At 37.8% G+C, this 12337-nt stretch overlaps 1 long non-coding RNA gene across 1 annotated transcript; it reads right to left on the bottom strand.

The window, feature by feature from the left end:
* Positions 1 to 7742: 7742 nt before the first annotated feature.
* Positions 7743 to 10849, bottom strand: LOC121527943. The gene is made up of 3 exons (XR_005993455.1): positions 10730 to 10849; positions 9190 to 9294; positions 7743 to 7824 (listed from the first exon to the last, which is right to left on the bottom strand). It is a non-coding gene; the product is annotated as an uncharacterized LOC121527943 (long non-coding RNA).
* Between the last annotated feature and the right edge of the window lie 1488 nt (positions 10850 to 12337).

Below are 12337 nucleotides of genomic sequence, written 5' to 3'. Positions count from 1 at the left end.
TCATCGGATTTTTTCACTCCTGCGATTAATTAACCAAATGTTGACAGCACTAAGAATCATCTTTACTTTTTCATATAAAAATTTAAACATGTCATTATTGCAATAAATATTCTTTGTAAGACAATATACAGGAGATATTGATATAGTTTAGTTTTTTCATTTAATAAAAGTACCTTTAAACCATCCTTTACAGCTGTGTTGTTCAAAGTGGAGTCCTGACCCCTGGAGCAGTGGTGCCCAACTTTTTTTTCCACTGCGCCCCCACTACTCATATGTATGAAGAGCTGAGGCCCCCCAGGACCAATATGAAAAAAATTGATACATCATTTTTAAAATTGTTTTTATCTTTTAAAGCCAAACAAAAAAACCTGAACCAATGCCCAAGGGGATGTCCAGGAGGCACTGGGAGGACTTTGAGGATACGTGAATGGAACAAAAATTTTAACAAAGAAAAACACTAATAAGATTCTTTGTATAAAAAAAAAAATAGATTTTATAATCAATGCCTTTTGAAATATGGGTTTCATTTTTTTATAGTAAGAAAAAAGTCTACACGCACATCCAAACCTAGGTGGGCAGGCGCTGAGCTGAAAAGGAGACTAACAGAGAACAGAAAGACGTCTTGTACACTGCAGGGCTCCAAAAATATAATTATTTATTGCACCAACGTGACGTTTCCAGCAGAGTAGCTCTTCATCAGACTTTCCTTTTTTTATGCCAGTCTTTCAGTATAAATTATAACACACAACAAACCATATATTAAAGACCCTGTAAAGTGAAAAATGATCCATATTTAGGTTTGTTGTATAATAGGTGACTGTGTTATGAACCCCCAGGTCAAATTTCAGTCACAAAAAAGATATCTAAGTCCCTTGACCTTTTGTTGACCTTAGAAGAAGAGACAAAGTCTGTTTTCTGGCTCAAATCTCAGTTATTATACTTAAAGTGACCCATAGACCACTGTGGCTGATAGATTTGACAAATTTACCTCACAATGAACAAAAAACAGCATTTAACTGACTGTTCACTTTCAATTAAGGCAGTGACATCAGCTAACAACAGACTGTACTGAGATGAACTGCTATGTGATGTTACATTGTAGTGTTAGAGGGGTGGGGTCGTTCCATCCAAATTAAACCAAACCAGGAAGAGGTGAAAAACTTTCTAAAGGTCTCTATCCAATGATCAGTCACATGTAGATCTCAGTGTTTTCACACATTTACAGTGACCATATTCCAACATATTTAGTGTGTTAAGACAAAAACTTTGGATTTCACTTTACAGGGTCTTTAAATGTAACGAGTAAATAACAAAGTCTGTCTTAACCATCAGTAAGACATACATGATAAAAAGCTGTTTGCAAAGGAATTCATTTAACAAAATGAATATTAAATATTTTTAATATTAAAAATATTAAAATTAGAATAAGGAATTGTCAGAAAGTTGTAGATTAGATCTTCTGGTATCAGCCATCTTAATGTTTTTGCAAGAAACTAAACATTTTTTTTTTCAATTTGGAGCCTAGGCTAATGCCATGTGGAGGAGTTCTTGGCAAAGTCTGGGCACCCCTGCTTTACACCATGCCATGTATTTACAAAGGGGCAGAACAAATTTTGATACAACAAAACAATTTATAACCATCATCTGGCTCATGTGATATAAATCTCCCTACTAGACTACAACCCTCCCCATGATTGCTCATGGTGACATGAATGAGAGTAATGTAAACAGCAGGGAATTGGCCCGAGTTCACAGCAGTATTCAAAAAGAAGAAAACAGGACATCAGTAAAATAAGTGTAAGGATGAAGCAAAACAAGAAGCCAACCTGGCACTAAACTGCAGCGACTCAACATTATGGTTTGACTTTTTAGGGGTATTTTATATTCTTGTGTTAATCAGTTATTGAGATGTATTATGTATTTCTAGAAATGTATTAATTACTGCTAAAACCTGTATCATGATATTATTATTATCATGGGTAGTGTATCACTGGTTCCCCACCTGGGGTCCACCAAAGATCTTTGGAGGGATCCGGGCTTTATCTGCTCAGAGGCTGACTATACTGGATTGGAAAATTCTAATAACTCGCTGAATTAAAAGCTTATACGAAGGTCTTTGGTGGAAAGTAATGCCTATAGGCCCACTCTATGTGTGTTTTAACAATGAAAACAGTATATAAAATCAAGTTAATTTTTAACAAAAATATATCACTTATGTGTGTGGGTTCCTGGGGTCCTCCACTTTTCTTAAGAAATGGGGGCTTAAAGGATAACGGTTGGGAACCACCAACTTATTGTTTTGTGTTGTATCATATCATATTAAGCTGTATCTCCCTGTGTACAACTCTTTATGAAACACCTCCTGGATCCATTGGGACACATCATCAGTGTTGTATCCTGGGGTCAAGGGGTGTTTCGGGTCTTGCAACAGACACCCTCGCCCAGGCGACCCAGCCGGGGGTGATCAGACCCTAACTTGCGTCCCAATGGCAACCCACAGATCAGCCCTATTAACCCACAGCCACCTCGTGGCTCTCTCTGCAGCTTCTGTAGTGGATTTGATGGCCCTCTTCTTGGCCGCCCCTGTGACGCCCAGTCAGCCGAGGACTTTGCAGAGAGACCGTTCCGCAAAGCCTCTGCAGCCAACTTCTATGAGCTCGTTTAACATCCTCCAGCCCCTGCCCCTGCACTCCTCCACCAGTTCCTGGTACTTGGCGCGTTTCCTCTCATAAACAATAATATCTTACATATCATCACATTGTATTGTATCTTTTTGGATTGTAATCAGATCATAGTTGTAGTTGTATTGCATCATCCGCTCATTATCTACACTTCTTATTTTATTGGGGGTGTCAGGGTGGCTGGAGCTGATCACAACTGCCACTGGGGACAAAGTGGGGTGCACCCTGGACTGGCTGCCAATCACAGGGCTGACATGCAGAGACAACCAACTAGTCACTCTCCTACTCACATCTACAGTCAGTAGAGTCACCAATTAGCCTAACTGGCATGCTAGACTGTGGGGGGAAGCTGGAGTACCTGGAGAGAGCCAGGCAGAAGAGAACATGCAATCTCCACACAGACAAACCCTTTAAGATGGAGCTTCAAACCAGAAACCGTCTTGCTGTGAGTTGACAGCACAAACCACTGCTCCACCATGCAACCTTGTAATGTATCATATCTTATTCTACTGTATCCTATTGCTAATCATGCTGCTGCAGAAAGACAGTTACAAAATAAGCCATCTTGAAATTGTAGTAAGGATCAAATAATTTTTGTCCAAAGATCACAACTTGTTCATGTTTTTTTTAGCATGCTAGATTATTGTAATGGTGTTTTCATAGGTCTGACTAAAAAAATCCTTCAGACAGCTGCAGCTCACCCAGAACACTGCAGCCAGAGTTAGTCCTCTCCAACACCAACAAAGTCGAACATACAACACCAGTCTTCAGATCTTTACACTGGCCTCCTGTGAGCCTAAGAAGAGATTTAAAAAATCCTAGCAGCTTGTTGTTTCTGCGCTCATTATCTGTGGAACAAACTACCAGAGAGCCTGAGGCTTTCTACATCTGTAAGCTCTTTTGAAACAGATAACAGTTTATTTACTGATGCATTCTCACAAATTCAAACTCATCTTAGCTTCTTCTTAGTAAGTATTTTAATTAAATATCTATTTTTTAATAGATATGGAGTTCAGCGGAAGTTTAAGCAGGAAGACTATTTCATACTCATTCATTTGTCACCATCTGCTCTTACCTCTCCCTTCCTCTGTTCTTTCTCTCTTCCTGCATTTCAGCCACAACATTGTTTGACCAGTTGTTATTCACCTGTCATATTTCAAATCTGTTTTATATTTCAAATCCCCTGCTGTTTCAGTGTGGACACCGCAACCTTCCTCCACCCCAGCCACCTCCATTCAGTTCAACAGCATCTAGTCCAGATCCTCATAGGTCTTCTGCTCATCTTGTCCTGCATACCCCTGTCTCCTCCTCCAAGCTGCCCCATAAGTGTCTCGGTCCAGCTTCTAAATAAACCTACTCCTCATCTGATCCTGCATACATCATCAACACCACCATCAGTGTCTAGACCCCCTGGGGTATCCTATTCCTGCTGTCAGCATCACTACACCTTTAAGTGCATGAAGTCATCCTGATGGTGTCTAACCGCCAAAGATATTGCATATTTCTCTTTCATCAAAATGTGTAAAATAAATCATTTTTCATATGTGTTGAAGCCTCTCCTAATTAAACTAATGCTCTACCTTGCAAGTGGCCATTATCAAATTTAGTATTTAATTAATTGTAAGTAGTTATTTTAACTAATGTTCATGCCTTTTGATGCTCTTAATGTTTTAAATACCTTGTTTCTGGCTGTAAATTGCTTTGAATTGCTGTGTATATCAATATTGCTCCATTAATCGAGCATGTAGTGATAGTTCAGGCAAGCTACAGAGTCAAGTGCCACAATATAAAAGAGATCAGTTAATCTCACACAAGCCCTCTTTAGCTTGCAGCCAGCTGATTTGCTCTAGCACGCCATTGGCTAGTTACACTCATGCTGCTATATTTAAACTACGCTAGCCTGATTGTGCTTTGCTGCTCCCTCTGCAAACTGCTTTTGGCAACCATCCTCCACCCCAGCTCCTCTTCTACGCTATAATTGACTTAATCAATGGTATTTTGTTGCTTAGCAACAGAATACTGTCTTTGTAGGCACAGGAAGAGCAGGAACGTGTGCTGTTCTATACAATTCTTTCACTACCACAAAATGATAGCCCAGGAAGCAACACGTCACAGACTTTTTGTTGTTAATAAGACACTTTTGGAAAAGTTTATAGCATAATCCCTCAACAGCAGCACAGACACAGAGCCTCACACTACAATTTTTTTTTTAATTTGATGGGCACACCTCCTGGGTGACCTATCACACCTCCTCATCTGGAGAGGAAACTGGAAAGAAAAGTGCTGGCTGATGATTTAACTGCAGGGATGATCGTTTTATTTTTAAAGTAGGACATTTGAATGTATCATCTGTAAAGTGCCTTAAAAAATCTCTAAAATCTCAATTTGAAATGTTGTGTGTGGGCGGATAATTCCCCAAAGCCCATCTTCATCTGCGCCTAGTTGGCTGATTTGCACGCAGCCAGAAGGATTTGTCTCCAAACACGGAGCAGAAATAGAACGGGAGTGATACTCATCCCACTGTTTTCTGGTTCGATCCAATAGGACAGACGTGGTCCTTTCACATAAGTAGGCATTAATCAGAATGATACAACCTGCAGCAGATAATCAATACAGTCTATCTCTCCTGGTGAAGGACAACAAAAAAGTTGAAAACATTCAAAATAAGGATTTGTTTGGTTCCCCAAACACTTGACACAAAGAAGAGAGGCAACAAATGAGTCATTAGGGGAGGAAAAGTAGGACAAAACTTCTCTATCTGCAGCTTTGAGGTTTTGGGGACAGAATGAAGTTTGCCTCTTATCATAAACCTGCAGCGATACCGTATACCTTCAGTTTCTCTTATAATTAGAATGCAATTTTTCCTTCATGTGATTTTTGTCTCTGGCAGCACCAGGAGCTTATAAGGAGGTTATTCTGAACACCTTTTTCCATGTAGTGCTACTGAAACTTCCTTCTCATGTCCATTCCAGTCTCCTCAGTGCAGATCAGAGCAGAAAAGTGGAATTAAAATGCTGAGAACAGGTACTAATGTGAGGATTAAACAGAGATAAAATGGGGCACCGTCAGGGCTGTAAAGCATACTGCGGGGGGGAACTGTAGTCCAAGGGGCCCAAGACAGTGTGGCTGTAAATCTCTGATGGCCACTCTCACAGACCGTTCATCTGAGACAACATACATGCTAAATCTTCAAAATAAAATTGGATTAAACTTTTGTTTAGGGTTAGGGTAAGGGTTAATGTAACACTTAGAATTTCAAATGTTTAAAGCTAAAAGACTGACCCTTGAAACCTAATTACAAACATTTAATAAAGCCAAGTAAACAGTCTGCTCACAGAAAAAAGCCCATCCTCTATCAAAATGTTCTAACGCAGCGAATGTAGCTGACTTAGTTCCATTAAGTGTGTAAGATACATAGATATTAGAGCAACATAGTTTATGTAGCTAAAGCTAAGCTCACAAAGCATCTACATAAGCTTCGTAAGCAACGAGTTGACATCATCTATGTAGCTAAGTTAGTTTAAGCGATGTATGCTAAAGCTCACATTGCTAAAGCTAATTAAGCTATAGTTAACGCAGCTAAGTAGCTTATGTAGCTAAAGCTAAGCTCACAAAGCAGCTACATAAGCAACAAGTCTACATCATCTACGTAGCTAAGTTAGCTTAAGCTATGCAATGCTTGAGCTCACATTGCTAAAGCTAATTTAGCTATAGATAATGGAGCTAAGTGGCTAATGTAGCTATAGCTAAGATCACATAACACCTGTGGAAGCTACATAGATATGTTACCCATGTATAGCTTTAGATTATAGTCCCTACAGCACTGGCCTCATCCAACCACAGCCTCCAGTCTCCACTCTCACAGCAAAAAGGTCTGGTTTACTGGCACAAACTTAGTTTGTATACAAAGTTAGGATGCTAGTACAGAAACATGTCCAAATGACTGGATGCAAGTACAAAAAAGGACATAAGGCAACAAGCTGAAAGAAAGACAGAGCCAGAGTAAACCGAAACAATTAGGCTAACAGCTTAGAAACAAGACGGAATTTAAAATAGAATTAAGTAGAGAATAAAACAAACGATCTAATCAATACTGTCACAAAATATAAGGACTTAAATATTATTGATTTATTGACTATGAAGTAAGTTCAAATTAAAAGCAATTAAACCTTTCAGCTGTTGTGTTCACAGTCACAGTTCCTTATCCTGGAGAGATACTAGGCTACAAAAGCCTTGATGAGCTTATGTTTATCTCCAAGGTTTTCACGTTTCACCAGCTTCACTAACACTGTGTACGCGTCAAGCGATAGATGCGTTTTTGTAGTCCATCAACATTAAATTGTAGTTTTTATAAGGTAAATACATGTCATATCCGTAACATCCGCCTGAGGGACGTGCACTAGATTCCCTTATCACCACGGTTCTCTTTTCCTACACTTTTCCTCCCACCTTTCCTTGACTCTGTGACATTTCCACCGGTGTTAGGGAAGTGGACGGGAAAGGACTTAGGAAGTCAATATTGAACCCAAGAAAGAGAGGAGCAAAAAAAAAATGTTCTAACTATTTCTGGGTTGACGCGTGAGCGAAGTCATAACACGAGAGTTGATTGGTTAAGTAGCGTCACGTGTGTCCAGTGCTACCGCGAAGACCAAAAACTGCGCGCATTCAAAATAGACTACTATTGAAATGCGCTAAGAGCAGCCCTGTTTGGAGGGGACACGGGTTATTTCTGAGTATTCACGTTAGATCTAGCTGCAGGGAGAAAATATACAAGCAGCTCCAACTGCATCAATTAGGAGCTACCTCTGCATGATGCAGAACTGAAATGATCATTTTCAACACCACCAGCCATTATGTTAGAATATGACAACACAAAAAGAAAATTCTGACGTGATAAGGAAAGAAAACCATTGTATGCCATTGTAACCAAATGTATTGTATTTTCTGCAATAAAGCATTAGGCTACAGTTCATTGATAACCAGTTATAGTCTGTAATGTAAGAAATAGGTTCTGACACAAAGAGGTGTACAGTCTCAGAATATCAGCGTGATCACCCCCCTCTTTATTCTTTCAGATGGTTCAGTCCAGGGAAACAGAGAGGAAGGGAATGCTGGGATATTGGAGGACTCTGTTAAGGCAAATCTGCAATTCATAAAAGAGAAAACATGGGAAATTTATTAGACAGCAGAATAATAGAAAAATGTGAATAATATCGTCAAAGACGAATGAAGGCATCAAAGTTTATCCTATAGAAGCCCTATGGAAAAAAGTAGCATCCAAACATTCTGTTTCACTTCGTTTTCATCTTGATTGTGACTCATTTACATTTGTTTCCAGAGATGCTAACTTATTCTCTGCCATATTATGGAGCCAAAAATGCTGTTTTTTCCATTATTACAATTAGATAAAACAACTAAAACTTGTGACAGATGAGTGAAACATTTAAACATTTAATATATTCAGATGACCTGGTTGTTTTTAGTGCTGGTGTCCGGTAGATACTGTCTATATGATCCCTTATTGTCCTGTTTATATATATATATATATATATATATATATATATATATATATATATATATATATAATGCTGGTAAAAGTGCTGAGTTGAACCATCACAAAAATGTCCTGGTTTTAAACTCTCAATAGTAGTCTTGATGTCTGTAATGGGGTCTAATATCTTGATATCTACAGGCAATGATGAATGTGCAAGGAAATATTCTTGATTGCAGATTTAATTTGTGTACACATGCTTTGAAGTGACCTCAGTTTAACGTTTAGTTTGCAGTCTGCTTCTGTTTACAGTACACTTATGGACCAACTCTAAGAGAGCAAGCACACAGAGGCTACAGGTAGCTTAGGTGAAATGTTTGTAACTACAGCTGTAAATACTCTTCAAGCTTGTACATTAAATGATTTAACTTATTTGAATCAGGCCTTTTTGAAGTCTTTATTTATTGAAAAAGTTTTTAATATACTGTACTTAAATTATGAATGTTTATGGTATTTTTGTAAAAAGAGAAAAAGGGTGCTACTGTATCTTTTTGTGTTACTAAGTGTGTTATAAAGTTAGAATTGAAAAGAAGTGAATCAAAATTCCCTCTTTATCACAAGAAAACTAGTTTTGTAATCTCATTTTTTTTTTAAATATAGTAATTTTTCTGGAAAATGAAAAAATAAATTTTCGCTGTTTCAGTTCACCAATCCTGTCTATTTTCTTGATAAACTTTAGAAATCAGTTCACATTTCTGGTAGCATTCTTCAGTTATCTATCACAGCATGCTTTGAGAAACTTTGCACAAATGCCCACTCTGACTCAAAGATGAACTGAGAAGATTAGAATTATCCAGAGTCAAGATGACTGGGTTTATGTTCATCCTTTGTTCAGCCCTTCTAACTATACTTACACTGTCTGGTATTTATACACCTTATGGAGACATATAACCACCAGGTGGTAGTTCTAGACTTTGTCTTCAATAAAATATGCATGATTGTTTTTTGTTTACTTACATTTATGAGGATGTTGTTTGTTATGATCCCTCTGACAGAGTTTTGATACAGGCCTGGAAGGCATCCATCAGATCTTTACAGCTCTCTGCTCCTTTGTCTTTTACACTGAAAAAAAAAAAGCAGATTTAAAGCCCCTGTGAGGAACTCTTGGTTTGTGTTCATTTTAGTGCCCCCCTAAGGACAAAGTGTGATATCTCTCTGCTATTTTTTTCTGTGCATGTTCAGGTGCTTTCTTTCAACAGTCAGTTTTTGTGGTAATAAATGTTTGCAGTGAAAGGTGAAAAGGGCTAATTCTGTCTGGCACCATTTTTCATTTTTGGAACTTTATTTGCTACTTTTATCCCATTTTTGTCCCTTTTGGAAATATTTTTTACCACTTTTTGCCTGTATTTGTATTTTGCAACTCCCTGTCCATTTGTGTCACTTTTAACCCTTTTATACAATTTTTTTTACCAGTTTAACCCAATTTTTGGTCTCTTTTCACAATTATTCTTTTCTCTTTTAAAAAGCTTGCCCAGTTCCTCTTCTTTATGCATCCTGACATTTATGCAAATCATGGCTTAGCTATGAAGTCTGGCATTTCTTTCCTAATCATTTAGTTGAGTGTGGCCATCCACATTGTTAACATCCCTAAGAAAAATGCATTTTTTCTTTTAGAAAAGGGGTTTGCATTTTGGAAAAGGATGTATTTTTATGACCACACAAAAAAATAGAATTCACTTTTTGTTGCTTATAAGAGTGGTCATTATTCAGGTTAAAGTTATGGTTATCACAGCTTAACTTTACAGTGGACCCTAATTTGCTGACCTCCATCGGCCCTTAGTTTGGCTGAGCTCAGAAAGCTCTCCCCTTTTATCCCCCATATGGGTGGCCTTGTAAATAAGGCTAAATAGATAAATTAGACATCTGAAATATGCACAGGACAGACAGAATATCTTTATAGCTCAGTCTACATGTGCATCACTGGGATTATGACAGTATCTTCTGATAATAAAGCATTTCAACTCAAAGCCCCACAGCTGCTTTTATCTGCATTTGGTGAAGAAGAGTGTGTAATCTGCACAGCAGCTCCACTACTAATCACCGCTGCACGTGGACACGCACTGAATATCTGCAAGTAACACGAACCAGCGGGCAGGAATGTGCTGCTCCTCTCTTGCAGCAATAGGTCATACATGTGGGCGCCTATTTTAAACCTTGGATCTATTTCTGCACCTCGAGATGTTTACATTACTGTAAGAGCCCAATGTAAATGTCACAACTCTGTGAACAATTTGTCTAGCTCCATATGGACTAAATGTTCATCCCACAGGCAATAAGAAGTTAGAATGGATATAGCCTACTGAGAGCATGCATTTAACTCAAGATGATGGGAAGTGAATTTCTCAATCTGCCTTGAGGGCAAAAAGTTACAACATGACACTTTTTGCAGGCACTAAAGAGCTCGTAATGATTCATTTATGAATTAAATGCACATTTTGTTTTGTCTTAATCCCATTTTTAGCATCAATAATTATACATCATTCCTGTCAGAGCTCACCACTTGTCGACATCCTCCTTGATAACCTGGCACGGCGCTGGCACAGCTTCATTAGAGTCTGGCATTTTGACAGAGCAGAGCTGAGTTTGTGGAGGTGCATGAGCTGCTGCTCGGGCTAAAGTCAAGCACAGTAAGAGATTAGTTACAGAGATGGAGGGATAGACGATAAGGGAGGGAAGGGGGGCTTGGCACAGACTGAGTGCGAGGGAAATTATTCATGCAAGAGATTAGTAACTGCTACAACGTTTTATCTAACAGTTTTAAGTGATTTTGATGGCTATAGTTCTTCTTCTGAGACAGGAGTGTCCAAACATTTTCCCTGACGGCTGCAAACAGAAAATTTAAGGATGAGCAAGCCACTTTAATCTATCTCACTGTTAGTTTTATTCAAGTTAGTAAAACTAATCCAGTAAAAGTGCTGAGATATGTTTAGTGATTCAATTTACCAAAGAAAAAACAGCCTAAATCACAGTTTTCCATTAATGGTTGACAATCATATCATATATCATTATTGTCAATATGTTTGCCATGAATGTTGTCTCAGTTTAGTCATGAAAAAAAACATGCCAACCAATTCTTCTTGTCAAAATGTTTGTTTACTTAAATAACACAGCAACATCACCCAGTTTAAAACTAAGAAGTACAATACAATCAAGTTTCTTGATCCTTTTTCAGTTTTTATTCGTAGAACCCGGTGCAGGCCAGTCAAAATTAAACCAGAGGTAATTTATACTGATGCCTCTTTATCGCCTAAAGAAGCAAAAGCAAACAGAGGTTGAAAAATTCCTCACAGGAGCTTTAAGTACATCCACCTATATCATTAGCTATTCTAAAATTCTTTCACTCCCATCCTTTGTTTTACACACTTTGTAATGAATATGCACTCTCTGACCTTTTGACTCACATACTCTACATCACAAAGGCCACATAATGCATCTAAAATGCTCACTACAGGGGAGAGCCTCCTCCTGAAAACAGACCACAGAGTCTGACTTTGTTTTTCACAGCTGGATTAACAGGTTGAACTGAGAGTTGGAGCATTTGTTTGACCAATAAAATGTCAAATTAGCATTCGCACTGGTGTTAAAAGTGGTCTCAGTTGTATATTTTGATAATGGTACAGTATAGTTCCTAAACTTTGGCCAGTCAAAGACCCTCATAAAACATTAGCCTACACTGGGGACATTTTATTCTTCAAATTAATTTGAGACAGTGATAACAAATATCAAAAATAAATAAATAAACACAACTTCTTCAACTCATTTGTTATTTGTATTATGAATGAATTATTTTCATTTTACTGAATTAACTCACTCAACAAAACACACATTTGTTACATTTCTCAGTCTATACAAACATTTAAAAAACATAAAAATATATTAAAAATACAAATATTTAAATAAAAGTTGGAAAAATATAGAGTAAAGAATGGTTGCTTAAACACATTGAAGAAAAGTGAACATTTTGAATATTCATCACAGTTCACACTTAAATACTGAGTTATTAATGGAGTAATGAAGGTAAAACAGAGCACTGGCATTAAGTTTTGTTTTTAATGTCTCGATTGTGTTGTAGATTCTTTGGAAAATTGAGGGAAAAGTCTTTTTT

Source organism: Cheilinus undulatus, linkage group 20 (genome assembly GCF_018320785.1).
Source record: "Cheilinus undulatus linkage group 20, ASM1832078v1, whole genome shotgun sequence".
Classification (NCBI taxonomy): domain Eukaryota; kingdom Metazoa; phylum Chordata; class Actinopteri; order Labriformes; family Labridae; genus Cheilinus; species Cheilinus undulatus.
Note: the sequence above shows the minus strand (reverse complement) of the source record. Positions and strands in the feature narration are given on the sequence as shown.